Below are 14,427 nucleotides of genomic sequence, written 5' to 3'. Positions count from 1 at the left end.
ACTGTGTAACAGCAATTCGGTATTGCATGACGGCTGTTAGGTGCTGTACGGCTGCTGTTTGGAACCGTACGGCAGCTATTCGGGGCGGTACGGTGTACTTGTGCGGTAGTGTATGATAGCTGTGCGGTAATTAATGTACTCAGCTGTTTGGTGTTATAAGGCAGCTGTTTGGTTCTGTAAGTAAGCTGTTTGGTTCTGTAAGTAAGCTGTTTGGTTCTGTAAGGCAGTTACTCGGTACTGTTCAACAGATGTTCGCAAGCAGTTCAGCAACTGTGTCGTATTGTCACGCGTGGTACATTGGACGGCATAGCAGTGCAGTATATCGCGCAGAACTGTGTATGTTGGAACCTTTGCAAACCGCACAGCAGCTGTGAGGATCCTTTCTGGTATATAACACCACACATACTATACAGTAGGGTACAGCTACAGCATGAGTCGTATGACACGTTTATCAGGCAGTATGGTGCACTTACTGGGCAGTACCTTGCGCCTAACCCTCAATGACAGGAGGCAGGTAGACCCCTCGCGGTATACCCCACATATAAGTTATGGGTGAGTTATTCTACATACTGTTTCGCGTATAGGAGACCTTTCGTAACATTTTCAGTATATAAATATAATTGGTCTGTCGGATGTACAATGGTACACTGCCTTCCCGGTTCAGAACTGTTTTCGCTGTAAAGTTGTCTTATGTGATTGATTTTAGCTCCTGATCCACTCTGTTATGATTGACGTCGTCCTCTATGCTCCCCCCCCCCCTCCGCACTTCCCTCTTCCCTCGGTACAGTTACCTGGCGGTTGTCTCCCAACAGGACAGATAACATAGCGGAAACACAATGGATATCTTATCACCGGTATTAATAAGCCTTCTATAAACATGCCATTAGCACCAGGCTCTAAGACTGAATCGATCATTAAACTCCTCGCAGGCGACTGATCATGGGCCTGGACATAGGTGCGGATGAGTGGGCCAATCAGAACACCAAAGTGTCTAGGCGAACGTATTAGTGTCAATACGGTAAGCCGACTTTCGTCTGTACCATTTTCGACACTCAGCACTGTGACATGGAGCACGATTGGCTCAACAGTAAAGCCGACTTGATTGGTCAGTTTAGCGACAGGTGTTGCCATTGGAGCCCACAAAATTTAATTTCCGAAAATTCACGAATCTAGGAGAATGCAAACTACGGAAAACCTCTTTTTCATCTTTAGAGGAAAAAGAATTCTTAAGGTACACTTTAAAAGTGTGAGAGATTCTTCGAAGTTTATGGTTTCATTTCACAATCAAGCGGTTTTAGAAGAATAGTTTTGACTAAGTCACTCATCTTGCAGTTCGTAACTTCGCATGCGGAAGGTTTCAAATTTCTTTTGGTCACGTGATCATTGCCTGGGATGTCATGGATCATAGAGCGATTGCCATGAATGACGCATAATAGAGGTTTTTGGCCTTCTTGACAGGATCTACGGTTGAACCAATTTATGTGTTCGCGTGCTTTGAAACATACCCTCGCTCACAGCCTTAAAAAGTAGACACGCTTATCTTTCAAACCCTAGGACACACGAGGACGCACGATGTGCGAGTTCAAAACCGATATAGATCATTTGTAGATTTCCCCCGCCTCAATGCTTGTAGGGTCTTGGTGAAAATAAAACAATCTTGCCTTCGCGCAGTCTAACGTCAGTTGAACCATTCGTCTTCCACCAGCAAGTTATGTGCACATTTTGCATCAGTTACTTGCCAAAGGTCGATGGTATATTCCGGTCACCTCCGGCTTCCTCCATAAATCTGATCGCCATGGTATAAGAAAAAAAGTCTTCTCTATGCGTTAAACAACAATCAAATCAAATTATACCCTGGAGTTTTTTAGGCGAAGCTTATCACATGAAACTTATGAGATGGCGCTGGTTTTATACGCTCAATCAATGCAGAAAAGCCAACCTCCAGAAGCCCATCCCATCCCCTGCTGTTACTGTATCTATGAATTTATATGAATCAGTTGTCAGTGCCATACCGGTTAACTCGCTGGCTAAACCGTTTTTTGTCCCATTACCACAGAGTAGACAGTTATGGCCAGTCAATTTGTGTGATTTCATCAATCAATAATAAATCTGTCCGCTTTGTCTGTAGTGATCGAGGTTGAGATCGTGGCCTTCACAATAATGGCTGATCCTTTATTGTTTGAACAGCACGTATAAACATGAGATCTTCCTATGTACAGAGTTGTTAATTGAGATTTCTGCTGTTTGGTATCGGCAGAATTGAGAGTGTGTTTGGCTTGTCTCTGTTTGAATACAGGAGTATATCAACAGTCATAGCGTGCTCACAGTATAGCCATTGTCAGGATGGCCGTCCGCTGTTGACGAATGGGCGTGGGGACTCGCGTGTAAAAAAGCGACGGCAAATCACATTTTATCGATAGTTCTGAAGCTGATTCACAGGCACGAAGTCGGTCAAATAATATTCAGTAAATATACAAATGGAGGCAGCACATAAGAATGCCCATAGATAGGCAAAGCACAGTTAACGTTTCGAAGGTAACGCTATAACCTCAAACATTACAGTTCATATGGTTAAACGGCTGGCTCAGTGCGACTATCAAGCACTTAACCAGCGAGGTCACGTGGTCAATCCAGCTCTCGCTGTTTCGACTGTGGCTTTATAGTTAAGAGGTTTGTCCAGGTACGCTTGCTTTCACTGCCACCACTAGCGAATTTTGTACAGAATCTTAAACTACACCAAGGTCACTCAGGTCACGGTGAGGTAAAAAAACAGAAAACACTCTCTCTCAACCTTTGCCTTGACACACATGCATTCTCTGTATTTCAAACATGGTGCTAACGAACATCTGAAACAATTTTATTGATGACTTGCTTTTAGAGGTCGGCGGGATGACATTACCTCTTTAATGGTAGACAGTGATGTTCAGCGAGCGTTGAGAGCGGCGCGTGCGCTGTGAGGAGTGTTTAAAGCCAAGACGTCTTCATTTCTACGATGGCGGCAAGTACATTACGGCTGGGGACAACTGGAGTGCTAGGATAAACCACCCATCTTAGGTCAGAAGTTATTCTGACCAACTGACACGTCTGTCATGTCATAATGGGATATATGTATGAGTGTATGCTTATTTATTGATTTGATTGTGGTTTTACGCCCTACTCAAGAATATTCACTTATACGACGGCGACCAGCATTATGGTGGGTGGAAACCGGACAGAGCCCGGGGTTGCTGGTAGACCTTCAGGACGTACGGCCGGAGAGGAAGGCAGCATGAGCTGGACTTGAACTCACAGCGACCGCATTGCTGAGAGGACTCCTGGGTCATTACACTGCGCTAACGCGCTACCCCCACTGAGCCACGGAGGCCCCCTAGAGTGGAGTGTGTGTGTGTGTGGGGGGGGGGGGGTCGGGGGGGTCAGTGTGTGTGTGTGGCGTGGGGGAAGAGTGGGTGGGTGGGTGGGTGCGTGCGTGTGAATCCGCTTCAGAATCCTCGATAAAATGGGATTCCCCGTCGCTTTTTGCACACGAGCCCCCACATCCATTCGCACACGGACATCCTGGCAATGGCCATACTGTGAGCACGCAATGACTGTTGATATACTCTTATATTCAAACAGAAACGAGCCAAACACACTCTCAATTCTGCCAACATGAAGCTGCAGGACTCTGAGTTAACAACGCTGTGTATAGGAAGATGTCGTTGTTTATGTGTGCTGCTCAAACAATGGAGGTCAGCCATTATTGTGAAGGCCACGATTACAATCTCGATCACTATAGACAAAGCTGGCGGATTTATCATTGAGGGCTGAAATCACACAACAAAATGACTGGCTATACAATCCACATCACGATAGTGAAAAAACAAAACAAAAACGAAAACAAAAAAACGGCTTAGCCAGCGAGTTAACCTATATGGCATTGTAAACCATTACGGATTCATGGAAATTCGTAAATGCAGAAATGCAGTCATGCGATATGGGGTGGGAGGGGATGGGGCGATGAAATGCTACAAATTTCTGTCCGTAAGTAAAAAAGAGCTTAGCAATACAAGTTAACCTATATGGCTTTGGCAACTACTGCTAGCTCATATAACTTCATAGGTAACAATGTTGGGGATGGGAGGGGGAGCGGGGGAGGGAAGGGGCTTCCTCTTGGAACTAACGGTTCTTGCGGTTGTTCCAAAACCAGTAATCACTACTGATTTATATGCTTATAGTATATATTGATTTAGCGTATAAAACCACTGCCCCTCGAAGGGCACCTGGTAAACTTCATGATTTGATTTGATTTTATTGTTGGTTAGAAGGAAACCAGAGTAACCCAGGTAAACCCACTGACGTTTGACAAATTACAGAGGAACTTCGCTACGCGTGTGACGTGCAGATAAACACAGCGTAATGTTGGAAAGCAAACAAACAGGTAACGGGTGGAGGACGATCACGTCTTAATATCAAACAAGGCCCCTGTCTTTGTATAGACGGTATAGTATAGTCTTTGTATAGACAGTATAGACGTAATTTCTCACTGGAGAAATTTCCACTTCAGGTTCTTTTTAGATTTATGGGTAAAGGGTCCGAAGTAAGCCCGTAGTGAACCACCTGGCTGAAAGCCTCAGCAAACCTAAGGAAATAGCGAGAGTTGCATCCGAATCGGTGAGCACATTGGCTTGAAGCTGATCGGCTGAAACGCGACAATTCCCTTTTATCGTTCTGTCGCTCCCTCGTCCTTCATTTGCATAACAGATATACACCATATTATAAATCAAGTAATGTTTTGTCGCATTGTTGTCGTGTGACGTCGCATTGTTGCCGTGTGACATTGAGAGAAGAAAGAACCATTCCAGTTCAGGTATGAAATGGCGTGCTTTTCTGCTTTTGATGCATCAATTGACATCAGGCCAACGCTCTGGTGTCGCTCTGTCGGTCAAAGATGAGAAAAATAGTTTAATGTAAAATGGCGCTTTTCTCTCCCTTTTTGTGAATTTAATCACAGTCGTCAACGCATTTTGTTCGTTAAATATCGACTTCCGGAAACGCATGACGGGGAGTTGTACTATACATGTAGCTACTGCTTTTTGCAAGGTTTTTCTTTGTACAAACTCCACTGACTACTGTGATACGTGTGGTTTACATATATGCTCTGCGTACCTTTCATCGGAAGGTGTATATTTTAGTTAAAAACCCGACATTCTGATCAACGGCTTAAGCTTGTACAGACAAGAAATTCGGCTGTCGCTTTCAGCGATATTGATTTTTAATGCATCTGGTAAGCATAAACTTGTTGAATGCGCATGTGTAAAACAATAACTGGAATGCGATATATTTATGACTAAAATTTTGCCTTGTCATCCGATCAAGCTGTGAATGTACAAACCCACGATCCACGCCATTTTACATGACGTTGATTTTTCCTCTGTCGTTGCAAGACATAAACATAAAATATGCCTTTGTACCGTTGTCGACTCATACATTTCAAAAAGAGAGCGATGCGCCAACTTAACGGTGAACAGCTCTGCGCCAACTTTACTGCGAAGAGCCATGTGCCAACTTAACTGTGGAGAGCGATGCGCCACCTTAACGATGGAATGAAGCGCCTCTCTCCTGGTCAAGTACACAGTAAAGGGCTCCGCGGGAGCGATGACCGCAATGGGCTTCCATATTTCTTATTTGTTGGCCTGGTAAGCATATAGATTGTTGTTGACATCCAGCTGCTTTTGGATACGAAGGCGTCATTAATACTTAACATCGCACAGGTGTCGCGGAAGACAAAATATCGCCTACTGTGCTTAAATGTAGGCGATATTTCCTACCGATTGTTAAATTATTCACCGTCTCCGGCTTCGTTCAGGCTTGTCACCATAGCTTGCCACGGGCGACCAAGTTGTTTTCCGGTATTGTAAATTATTAATCCTGTTGAGAAATTCTACCAGCGTTATCCTACAACGTTGTACATGCAGCTGTTGCGATGTAGCTGCTAGGAAATATACACAGGAAATCAAACTGTTCAGAATAAACCGCCGACCTTTGGCACGTCAATGAAAAACTTGTCACATGCCCCCCCCCCCCTCCAATAAATCTACCCCTCCCCTCACCACAACTGCCCCAACCCTAAACCTCTCCTCCCACACACACACACGGTACAAGGCGATCAATTGTGTTTGCTAGCAACTCATCCAAATGAGTTGCTAGATGAGGCCTAAAAATAACCCCTAAAAATCGCCAAAGGACCAAATTAATATTTATCGAAAGGGTTTGAGGCGGGAGAGAAGGTGTTGGGTTGGAGGGTCCATTTTATTACAACTACGAAAAGATAGATATTGGGATATTGTTTTAATAACAATGAAATAAAATGTCTTGTAACATGCAAAAGATGTAAATATCTTTAAAAAATGATAGAACAGTGGGTTATTCTTTGGACGCTGCTTTGTTGGGTGGCATTTTTTTTTCTTTTATGTGACAACTTCCTGTTTGTACTGGTGTTGTGTGCTTGTCAAATATATCGCTGGGTCACAATTGTCACAAGCACTCTGTTCACCAAGGCCCAGAAAATGACACTGATGTGGGAAAATATCGAAGATTGCTGCTCTTCTCATGCAGTGACCTTAGCTTTCCGTCCATTACGTCTGCTGAAAGAGCTTACAAATCTGATAAAGATGGCTAATTACATAATCCAGAATGGCCAATAGAAACAACCGTACCATCGTAAGCCATAATAAGTTTTTGTTGTAAGTGGAAATGTGACTAATGAACCAAATCTTACCAAATTAGTTGACAGAGATCGGAATTTTAGTGCGTAGACTATGGTTGGTCTTGCAGCAACCTGCGGATAGTAATGACTTTCCCCGGGCTGTGTTGGATTTCCCTCCACTTTCATGCTGGCCGCCATTATATAAGTGAAATATTATTGAATACAGCGTAAAGCACCAATCAAATAGATGAATATATTATGGTCCAGATGTGGCCAATCGGTGATACCAGGTATTACTGGAGTAGTTTTTATTTTGTCAGGAATTCCAGACTAAGCACTCCAACACCCTGCCTCTGTGTCCTTCACATCCACGAAGACACATGCACCTATATTTCGACCCATGAAAATTTGTAATAGTTCGCCAAGGCAAACGGACGGAACGGTTATTGACTAGCATGGATTACATCACTTCTCACACCTATCAGAAACCAGGTGTCTTTTGGCAGAGCGTGGAGTCGATAGATTCGAATAGTCTGTCATGGAGAGAGTATAGAAGATTGTCCTGTTCATAACGGCGACTGAACCAACACAAATGCTCTTGAGTACGGCGTAAAACAGCAATAAAATAAATAAATAAATAAATAAATAAATCGTTAAATGTTTGTGAAGTGGGCATGATCAAGGGCGAACCATATAATGTTCACGGAACGATGCGAAGCTAGAGGCGGCTGGCAGTGGAAGCGAAACACATTTGCACAGCTCTTGACTCCCTGCTAATAAAGACTTGAACTTCGTTTCAAAAACAAACCCAAATTCTGTGTATTGACGTCACGCAAGCATACGTCATCAAAACATCACACACACGTCAATCATGATAGAGGTCTTCATCACGTAGCTTACGGCACGTGATTATTCATTTTCCACCCAAGGATTCACCCTGTGTTTTTGTGCGTGTGTTTTCACTTTCATTATTTAACACTCACTCACGGCTTATTGCACCATTAATTGTGCAAGCACACAATTCTAACATGACACTAAAATCGATGCCATAACAACCATTAAGCTGCTAAGCCTACACGGGTTATTGCTAAAACGTGTAACTTCTCCCACATAGATGGTAAATAATTAGTGGTACAGGCCGACCACAGTGAAACTGATTTTGACACCTGTAAATGCAAGGTAGATCGCTGCAAGGTAGACACACCCTGATAGCTGAACTAAATGTGTATTATAGTGGATGGACACTACACAAAGCTAATTGCCAATGTGAAACATGTAACAAACATATTCCGATTCGTGGATTTATGCGGCATTCGTGTACCAGCCGTCAACCAAAATGGACAATTCAGGTCAATAATCGCTAAACCAACTGCTAAGCAACGTTTAACACAAACCATCAAAGAGCTAACAAAGTATATGAAGTAAGAAACCAGGACGGAATCATGCAAAGAGAAGCAATCATTCGAAGTAGTTTTCGATGATGTTGGAAAGTCAGTTATCGTCGGAGCAAGTAAATATCATGAAAACAAGTTATCGACGGAGCAAGTAAATGTCATGAAAACAAGTTATCGTCGGAGCAAAATAAATATCATCGGAGCAAGTAAATATCATGAAAACAAGTTATCGTCGGAGCAAGTAAATATCATAAAAAACAAGTTATCGTCGGAGCAAGTAAATATCATGAAAACAAGTTATCGTAGGAGCAAGTAAATATCATGAAAACAAGCTATCGTCGGAGCAAGTAAATATCATCGGAGCAAGTAAATATCATGAAAACAAGTTATCGTAGGAGCAAGTAAATATCATGAAAACAAGTTATCGTCGGAGCAAGTAAATATCATAAAAACAAGTTATCGACGGAGCAAGTAAATATCATGAAAACAAGCTATCGTCGGAGCAAGTAAAATATCATGAAAACAGGCTATCGTCGGAGCAAGTAAATATCATGAAAACAAGTTATCGACGGGGCAAGTAAATATCATGAAAACAAGTTATCGTAGGAGCAAGTAAATATCATAAAAACAAGTTATTGACGGAGCAAGTAAATATCACGAAAACAAGCTATCGTAGGAGCAAGTAAATATCATGAAAACAAGCTATCGACGGAGCAAGTAAATATCATGAAAACAAGCTATCGTCGGAGCAAGTAAGTTATCATGAGCACACATCATCAATGGACCAAGTTTTCATTAAGACAGATCATCACTGGACCAAGTTATCATCACAGAAAGTTATCATGAGCACAGATCATCATTAGACCAACTTATCATCACAGAAAGTTATCATCGGGACAGATCATCACTGGACCAAGTCATCATCCCAGGAAGTTATCATTGCGGACAGATCATCATTGGACCAAGTTATCATCACAGCAATTTATCATTCGGACAGATCATCATTGGGCCAAATTATCATCAAAGCTATTTATCACTGGGACAGCTCATTGAGCCATCATTAAGACAGATCATCACTGGATGAAATCATCATTGGATCAAGTTATCATCACACCAAGTTAGCATGAGATGAATTTATCTTCATACTGTCGACCGCTTTGGTAGCTTAATGGTTAGAGCGTCAACCTCGAAATCGGAAGACACCGGATCAAACCGGCTCCGGTCATACCAAAGATTTGTTCATGCCTCGCTTAGTGCTCAGCACTGTGAAGTTAAAGCCAGGAAACAAAACTGGTTGACCCAGTGTCAGGGCAATGTGACTGGGTGGGGTGTTATGTCTGGTGTCTTCGCCATGACACTTCAGTCACCGGAGGACTTTGACGGCATAGACTCGCCTTGCCACAAGCAAACACAGAATATGTACACACTCCAGATGACCTCACGATGCTATATGACGGAAAAATTGTTAAGTACGACGTTAAACCCCTAGTATATATACATACATGCATACATACATCATACTGTCACCGTTTAATTTTTGCCCACAACTTCAGGTACATTTTTCTGCGGGATGGGTTGGGGGGAGGGGGTGGGTTGGGTGGGATGGGTTGGGGGTGGGGGGATGGGTTGGATTTGGGGTGGGGTGAGATTGCTAAGACCTAAACCAGGAAAGGGCTTCCGTGGCTTCGTGTTTAGCGAACTATTAGCTATTTCTTTTAGCCGGTCGCCTATTTTCAAGCGTCTTTAAAATCAGTCATACATCTTACCAAAATTGCTTTTAGTGAGTGACATGTAACAACCCAACCTCTGCATATTAATATGATGGGACGTCTATATTATTACAAACAAAATGCAGTTAGAATACTACTGGACAATGCTGGACTTTGGGGTGGAGAGTAGTTTGTTTTACAATAGCTGCACCAACAAGCGTTTAGAACAAACTCCGCGCAATAACACAACCTACACTACTCTCTTTGCGAATAGACTACATCGTATTAATTTCCCAACATCCACCTCCACAACCATACTGCCAAGAGATCGTATACTCCAAGAGATAAAATAAAATTCATTTATTAAGGTTTTAATATTCTAAAACGTCTAAACAGTTTCAAATATGGTAGTGTCAGAAACAGAGTTCACAGTAAAACCGATAGGATGGTGTCATTCTCAGTCAAAACATGTTGAACTCCGCCAATATCCAGTATGGCACTGTTTCTTTTTTTTAAATAATTATGACGTCAAACGAGGCATTGGATTCTTGCCTTCCAAACCGAGCTTTTGGACTTTAACGCTATGAATTAGAAAAGTGTTCTAACTTCATTTTCCCTTGCAATAATATGAACTTCAAAGATATCCATGTGTAGAGCTTGTATTGTTACATGTCACTAATTAAAGGCAATTGTGGTAGCGAGTATGACAGCTGATTATATGCGACAGGCTAAAAGAAAATAGACTATACCACAGTGCAATGGGCCAAGGGGCTCTCATCCAATGGGATCGTTGAGATTCCATCTTTGTTGTTCTACTTATACTCAGCCTGCCCCCCCCCCCCCCCAATAATGCTGATTGCCGTCTTGTAAATGAAATGTTCTTGAATACGTGGTAAAACAACAATGAATTAAATAAAATACTAAAACAAGGGTAAACGTCACAACTGGTCATATAATCTCACCTAGGCCAACTTCCAGCTTCGTTTTGTTTGCTTTCAGAGACAAACTTCCTCATACATAGGTAATTAAAAACGCACATGCTTTGGAAAACTTGAATCTGTTTGTACATCTGTTTGTCCAGCATGTAATTCAACTGATTTTTTAGAAGCTTTGTTTATCTGTGTGCGAGAACGATTTTGTCTCTGAGAACGACCTGCCACAAAACACACTGTTGTTATACGTTCACCCCAAGCACCAGCAAACAAAACAAACGAACAAACGTACTGATTAGCTCTATAGACTCCATATATACACATATGATGAGCTGCGGGATGTACGAGGAAATAACTACATGCTCTGATGACTGGACAACAACCAACTGAGACTAAAATGAGACAAATAAAAGAGGTTTCCGTTACACATCAAAGCACACAGGTACATATGTATAGACCTGGCAACAGATTAAATGCCCTGCGGTGGGGAACGCTGTTGATACGAGTAATTACGAAAGCACGAGTCTGTGTTTCTTTAATGGTGTTTGAACAGCTCTGCATACATGGCCTAATGGTACCGACCAGCCCAGAGCAAATATTCACACAGGGGTGTCTTGTATGGTACAATACCCATATATCTACGTAAACCACAAAGGGTTACGCCGTGATTGGCTTGCCACTGCTGCTAATTAGGCACCGGTAATTGTTTGATGCACGAGGGCCGAATGGCCCGAGGCCCCAAGATGCACTGTTGTTTGACGGTACAAGCGTGTGCCAAAGAATGATCAGGTTTTAGATCAAACGTCGATGTGTCCCAGAGGAAGTTTGAAAGAATACCATTTCACTTTTGTGATGTCGCACAACCGAGAGATTGCAGTTCATAGTAAGCAAAATCAAGCACATTGAGACAACCCGAAAAGCGGCATCATGCATGTAATCAGTTTTATCCAATCAGCCCCGAGATAATTCTATAACCCCAGGGCGCGTTTGTTTCCGCTTACGTCATCCAAACCCTGGTTTGACTTTTAACCACATGTACATGGGGTACGAGTGATGCGAAATCGTGTTTGAAGGTTACTCTAACATGATGTTACCAAGTACGTCAGAAAAGGCACGCCTGCGACCTTTTCGCCCATAAATAATTCAGGTTATATCATGTGTAGCCTTTTCTTTTAAACACGTTGAAAATAATAGAGGGGCCTTCGTGGTTCAGTTGGCCGCACGCGAGAAAGTCTTGCAGCAGAATGCGGATGGTCGTGGTTTTCTCTCCGGGCTCTGCCCGGTTTCCTCCCACCATAATGCTGACCACCATCGTATAAGTGAAATATTCTTGAGAACGGCGTAAAACACCAATCAAATAAATAAATAAAATTAAGAGACCGTTCAGATCAATTTCCCCCAATATCAAATAGCCTACATATATACGTGTAGATAAAGATTACTATTGGATGTTGTAACTGGTTAACACCTTGGAAAGCAAAGTTGTCATTCTGCTGGCGGACTGAGCGTCCAAGAGGCCTTGTCCCTTAACATTGTTTTAATGTGACGTTGTTAAATCTGATGACAGCACAATATTTTTGAGTAATTCAAGACCAGTGACGTCTAATAAATTGCAACTAAGATGACTGATTTTTTTTACCTAATTCTGCTTAAGTCATGCTGCTAGATAGCGAGTAAATTGAATGCTATTTGTGCATTTAAATGAACAGTTAAAATAAATCCCTGACTTAGGTAAACTAACAAGAAACCGTATTTCACTGCTTACGTGTGACGATTTTGCCAGCTATCACGCTGTCGTCGCTCCTCTGGTTTTAGTATTATGGTGTACGTCTTTACCTGTACATGCAGTCTGACGTTTGCGGTGCTGTCCTACTAAAGTGTGATGATGGGCAGAATCGATACTGGAAAACTATAGTGATGAAATGTCATTTCCTGAAAGGCCATCCCAGTGGACAATATTAAAGTATAAAATAAAATATAAAAAAAACTACATGCAGCATAGAGAGTCAAACCAGAGCAGCGACGACAGCGTGATAGATGTACAGTATACAGAGTCAAACCAGAACAGCGACGACAGCATGATAGATGTACAGTATACAGAGTCAAACCAGAACAGCGACAACAGCGTGATAGACGTACAGTATACAGTCAAACCAGAGCAGCGACGACAGCATGATAGATGTACAGTATACAGAGTCAAACCAGAACAGCGACGACAGCGTGATAGATGTACAGTAGACAGAGTCAAACCAGGGCAGCGACAACAGCGTGATAGATGTACAGTATACAGAGTCAAACCAGAACAGCGACGACAGCATGATAGACGTACAGTAGACAGAGTCAAACCAGAACAGCGACGACAACGTGATAGACGTACAGTATACAGTCAAACCAGAACAGCGACGACAGCGTGATAGATGTACAGTATACAGAGTCAAACCAGAACAGCTACGACAGCGTGATAGATGTACAGTAGACAGAGTCAAACCAGAGCAGCGACGACAGCGTGATAGACGTACAGTATACATATTCAAACCAGAACAGTGACCACATTGTTATACCTAGCAAATGGTCACATGTAATCCATGAAATACGGTCTCTTGTCAGTTTACTTCAGTTAATGTTGATTTCGAGTCGCCATGTATATGCGTAAAAAGTATTAAATATGTAAGATTAAGTATAATTAGGTAAACAATGCAGTGATGTTAGTCTGGAATTACTAAAAATGCTGAGCTGTCATCACATACAATCCACATGTATTATTGACTGAAAATAGAAGATAGCCGTATCACTGTGCGTTTAGTTTTAGACGTACTGGGGCAACTTCCACAAAACTTCCTTAAATAATTTTCCGTAACTTTTCTCTTAAATGACGTCACTTTATGGCGTTATAACCAAGACAACCTTTTTTTGCGAAATTTAGTTACAAGAAGAATGATTTGCGAAGTTTTTTGAAAGTGGCCCCTGGAGCTGAAATAAATTGCAGCTGTGCTCTTTTTGATGGCAACACAAACTGTCAAGTTCTAAATAAAAATTGCTCAACTTTTTGTATACACAACGTTTACGACAGGGACTACAAAATGTCCGCGGCGGTCATATTGTTTAACGCACTAATTCCACCTGCCTTCCCATCGATATCGCACCACTTTCCAAGTTTGAGAACAATTGATCAAAGCGTTGTCGAATTATTGCCCTGACAAACGCTTGGGAAGCGAGAGAGTCCGCGCTGGACATAGTTGTTTTTCGCATATCACTGAAACACAATTTCTCCTCGTTTGAGGGCGATAAGTCAAAACGTTCTCAAGTTTCACTTGGACACATTTAAGCAACTAGAAAGCAAAGATGGCTGCAGCGGTCATATTGTTTTACACTCGTTTGGTCTACCATGAGTGTGGCTGTATAGATCGCTTGATTTCCACCAGTATGATGCACGTCAGATGAAGGGAAGTTCTCCAATAACTTGCCAAATGTCGATGGTTTATACACCGACCATCAGGGTTCTTCCGCCCATAAACTTGCCACCAGATAGACATAAATCTATACGTCCAAACAGACATTCGTATACCAGCCGTCAACCAAAAAGGACATTCCAGGTCAATAATCACAAACACAAACCACCAAAGAACTAAGAAAGTATATGAAGTACAAAATTAGGATGGAATCATGTAAAGAGAAGCAGTCAGCGTCTTCAACCAATATGTGGTATG

The sequence above is a fragment of the Liolophura sinensis genome, chromosome 4 (assembly GCF_032854445.1).
Source record: "Liolophura sinensis isolate JHLJ2023 chromosome 4, CUHK_Ljap_v2, whole genome shotgun sequence".
NCBI classification, from domain to species: domain Eukaryota; kingdom Metazoa; phylum Mollusca; class Polyplacophora; order Chitonida; family Chitonidae; genus Liolophura; species Liolophura sinensis.
The sequence above is the reverse complement of the archived record's forward strand: the minus strand, read 5'-3'. Positions refer to the sequence as shown.